Raw genomic sequence first — 5,274 nt, forward strand, 5'->3', positions numbered from 1 at the left:
CATTGATGTTAAATCACCCTGTGTGATGGGACTGTGTTGGAGTCCTCTGTGGAGAGTGGTAGGGCTTCAACACAGAGCTGTAGTACACACACTCAGCATCACTACTCTTACCATTTGTCCTCAAATGTTCTACTCTCAAGTGCAAACATTGTCAATGTTAAAATACATTTGATTAATATTGCCCTCTTCCTGGTGTTCAAAGAGCTTTATGTTGATTATGTGCAGAACTTGTTCTATTAAATGTGTCTGTTCTGTAGAGACTAGACAATATAGGAAACATATTTGTTCAAATAACTTGTTTATTACAAAGAAATCAATCCCAAGAGAAGCCTGCAGGGTCGAAAGTAAGCCGGAACGGTCCGGTATGGAGGACAGGCAAAATAAATAGTGGGGGTACAGTTTTACACCATACTGGTAAAACATGAGCCTATCACAATAATTAAAACAAAGATGCCAAACTGTAAGCTTACACTATTATTATCATTACGCATGTCAGTCACATGAAAAATGTGTAAATGGACTTGAAAACGTGTGGAAATACACTACAAAATTTGCTAAGACAGAGATGAGTGGCCGAGAGCGAGACGCATGCGGACAGCAGTGGATGCATCAATTCAGGTTACAAGTGTAGGCCTATTTGACAATCACCAAATGTCATTCATAACATTTTGTGACAGATGTATCTTTCCATTCATCAAATATCGGGTGCACAGTGCACTCTATGGATGTGGGAATAATGTTTTGGTGAACGAAAGTGAGCAGGTAGCCAGGCTTACAGGAGCATTGTGAAGGGATTGTTTGATAATCAGATGAAACAAATCATAACTAGTTGTGTTAATGCCACATGAATAGATTATATTTTAAAACAACAAATCTTTACTATTAGGCCAACAAAGATCCATTAAATGAATAATTCTATGATTAGGCCCATACAATTTTTTTAAGCAAGTGTCACGACTTCCGCCTTGTTTGGGCGGCATTCGGCGGTCGACGTCACCGGTCTTCTAGCCATCGCTGATCAACCTTTCATTTTCCATTGGTTTTGTCTTTGTTTTCTACACACCTGGTTTTCATTCCCCAATTACATGTTCATGTATTTAACCCTCTGTTTCCCCCATGTGTTTTGTGTGTGATTGTTTTTATGTTCATGTCGGTTCATGATGGCTGGTTTTTTGACGGGTGCTGTTTTCACCAGTGCTAAATATTTACAGTTTGTATTTGGTCAAGTGTATTTGTTACCTTGTGCCTTTATTTTGAGTAAAGTACGTTGCTCACTCATTCTGCTCTCCTGAGCCTGACTTCATGCACCAGCTACACCCACCTTCTGACAGTAAGTGAGGCACACATGCATAGGAGGTTAAAGAAGTTAAATCTACATTCACTCCTGGAAGCCTGGTAGTATGTCTACAGACAGTACCCCACACCAGGAAGTAAAACATGAGTCTGATCAAGAGGCAGACACTCCAGATGGTTCTGATCCACTCTCCGTAAAACCAAATCAAATTAAAGTCGGATTCAGGGACACCGGAGTAGTGTGGGGAATACAGCCTGGTGTCTTTAATAAAAAAAACAATGCTCTTTAATTCTGTGTTAATTAAATGTAGATTTCACTGAGTGAAGAGAGGGGCACCAGTGCGCCGGGGGGAACTCCAGCCACATAAACACTCACTCAGAGGATTTGTTTTGTGTTTAATCGCCTCTGTTTTTTTTTTTAGAAACTCATACAAATGTACACAGCCAGCCCATCACCAGCAGGCTAGTTTCTCCTGGAAGAACCTTTACAGGAGTGTGCTCAGTCTCTTTCAAGACGCCAGTGCTGTGTGCTAATGCTACAACTGGACAGATGTGGTGGAGCTCTTCAATGCTTATCTGGTTATTAGCAACAGTATTATGGAACTCTACAGAGGTGGTCAGTTGTGTTTGAAAAGTTGTAGCCACCCTTTCCCAGCAGAGAAAGCACAGATTCCTCCTAAACCTGGAGATATTTTCTCTTTCTTTCATCTCATCTTTCTCTCCATCAGTGTAGTGGGCAGGTCGCTGACCACAGGAGAAAGGCGTGAAGAGAGAGAAAGAAAAAACTGTCATCCTGCTTGTCTGAGTGTGAAAAGAGCAGCGTTGTCTGTCAGCTCCAGCCCCCAGGCCCACCAGGCCCCCAAGGGCCCGCAATCCCTGACAGTCCCCTGTTCTGGTCTCCACTCTCCTGGAAGATTCAAACAGCGCTGTTCCCAGACATAGTTCTGGTTATTATTTTCCTGTCCTTTAACTAAAACATCCATTATGGGAAATGCCAGGACGACCGTGCCCTTTTCAGCGGAGTTGGTGTCATAGCTCAGATGGAGACAATGGCAACGTAACACACGTTGATTCAGGACTGATTTAGAGTGACTGTTCTTTAAACCAATTCACAGCCTAGTGATGTGAGGGGAAGGGAGAGAGGGAGAGGAGAGGGAGACCCTGACGTCATCTGGAGGCTGGCTGGTCAAGTTGGCGAGAGAAATAACAGGCAGAACCAGAGGAAAATAAGGGTTGAGACGTGGAGAAGAGGAGCAGGAGTAAAGACTGTTGTCTTCTGGAGGTTGGCTGGTCCAGTTGGAGTGAGAAATTACAAGAAAACATGACTCAGAATACAACAGGGAGACATTATTTTACCAGCCTGGCTTTCTCTATCTCTCTCTCTCTCTCACACACACACACACACACACACACACACACACACACACACACACACACACACACACACACACACACACACACACACACACACACACACACACACACACACACACACACACACCAACCAGTTGGTCATGAGAGTTCCCCTCTAAAGGAGGCATAGATGTGTGGACACACCTGCTTAAGAAAGTGTTTTGGGATGGGGTATATTTGGTGGTATTGATACACCATTGCTTCCATATCAACATATTTTACCCCCTCTACCTTCCACTCTCAATTTAACTCCCTAGAGAGCGCATCATTCTAATACAAACGGACACAGAGAAACAGAGAGAGGAGGAGAGAGTGAGACACAGAGAGACACACAGAGAGTGAGAGAGAGGCAGAGAGACAGAAAGAGAGCGAGAGAGAGAGAGTAATTGAAATTGAGAGAGATAGGTGAAAGAGAGAGACACAGGGGGAGAGAGAGACACACATAGAGAGAGAGAGAGAGAGAGAGACTGTTTATTCAGTCAGATGGTCTAACGTGGCTGGAATAGATTTGATTTGAGGAGGCTGCCTCTGGGATCATGGGAGCCTGGATGTGTGTGCATGCGTGTGCGTGCATTACAATGTGTGCTAAACTATCATCATTATCAAGTTATTGCATCATTCTAAGCCTACCCAAAACTATTATCAAACTCCCCCTTACATAGCGAAGGGAACTAGGCGATAACAGTGAAAAGGGAGAATACCTTTAAGACAGAACAGTGAAAAGTTTCACTTTAGGTTATCATTCTCATCACCTTTTTTAACAAATCTTTTTTTTATAGAAGGAAATGTCTGTTTCGATATACTTACTGTCTCCTACAACAGCTCTTTACACTATTCTAAATTACTCGCTTACACAAAACAGTAAATGCAGAAATGTTTCTGCCACCAGATTTCTGTACCTGTCTCTCTCACCACCACATCTCTCTTTCCACAACCTTCTCCTCCAGATAGCTTTGTGAATGTGAACAACAGTGTAAAGAAAGTGTGTGACTACTTCAGCAGGTATAGGGCCAGGCCCATTATTTCAAACAGGCCTATGAGTAACTTCGCACCACGCGTCCCCAAAGCAAGCACACTCTATATGCAAAGCAGATGCATGCAGTTAAAGAAACTGGCACAGAGTGATTATATTTGTAATTTAATTTCCTTGGTCACCGGGAGATAAGGGACGGGAGACTGCAGTTGACCAGGCATGAATAGAGAGATGAGAATGGAGCCACAGGCCTACACAAAAAGACACACACTAGCTAGGTGTCCATCCAATTGGAGATTGTAGATTTTCATGCCAATATTCTAAAATCTGCATAAAAACAATATGCGCATTTTCCCACCAGACATGTGTTTCCATCAAATAGACTTGTTGCGGATAAAAATCTGTGTATGATGACATAGTGCACATAAAAATAACTTTTGTGGTTAAATTCCCATTTACACGTTAAATGGGTTTCCATCACATTTTCAACTCTACTGATAGTTTTGTCACCAAAACATTTTTATGTTACATAGCGAATGTGTGTCACGTCCTGGTCAGTATAAGGGTTAATTGTTATTGTAGTTTGGTCAGGACGTGGCAGAGGGTATTTGTTTTATGTGGTTCGGGGTGGTGTTTTGGTAAAAGGGTGTTTGATTTAGTATTTCCGGGTTTTTGGTTTATGGTCTATGTTTATGTATTTCTATGTGTAGTCTAGTAAGTGTGTTTCTATGTAGAGTTAATTGGGGTGGACTTCCAATTGAAGGCAGCTGTGTGGTGTTGCCTTTGATTGGAAGTCCTATATTAGTTGGGTGTGTTTGTCTGTGTGTTTGTGGGAGATTGTTCTGTGTTTAGCCTTGTGCCTTGCCAGACTGTCTGTGGATCGTTCGTTCTCTTGTTTGTTGGTTTTGTGTTCATTTTGATTTAATAAATGTTCAAAATGAACAAACACAGTCCTGCTGCATTTTGGTCCTCCTTCACCGACGATAACCGTGACAATGTGCCCACTCTGGTCTTGGCATGTGCGCTCTAGCCAACAGCTGACAGATACAGTGAGGGCAGGCTACCTACATATTATGCATATTATTATGGACAAAATAGAGAAATTATTTGTCAAACGGCAGCCAATGAATGTCACCAAAATAAGACCCTCAATATTTATTGAAATGAGCATCAAGCTCTTCATTGTGCACTTTCACCACCAAGTACAAAAAGAAGAAAAAAATGTTTTGTATGAAATGAAAATGAAATGTATGCATTCACTACTGTAAGTCGCTCTGGATAAGAGCGTCTGCTAAATGACTAAAATATAAATGTAAAATGCATGTGAAGTTCATCATAACATATATCATCTGTAGCCAAGTAAACTGTATGCTTTCCCAAGTCGTAGTGGGAGCCCCACACAACATATCATTGCGTGACTCCAAGTTTACTTTGATATGATGGTTATTATATCAATATTTGAGCATAAAGGTGTTTCCACTGACTTTTCTCACATAATGAATTTTACTGACACAAAAAGATCCCACCTTGTCTAGAATATTTGGTTTTGTCGACATTTGGAAAGCTTACCGTCAAATTTGTTGTTTCCATCAGGC

Source organism: Salmo salar, chromosome ssa10 (genome assembly GCF_905237065.1).
Source record: "Salmo salar chromosome ssa10, Ssal_v3.1, whole genome shotgun sequence".
NCBI classification, from domain to species: Eukaryota; Metazoa; Chordata; class Actinopteri; order Salmoniformes; family Salmonidae; genus Salmo; species Salmo salar.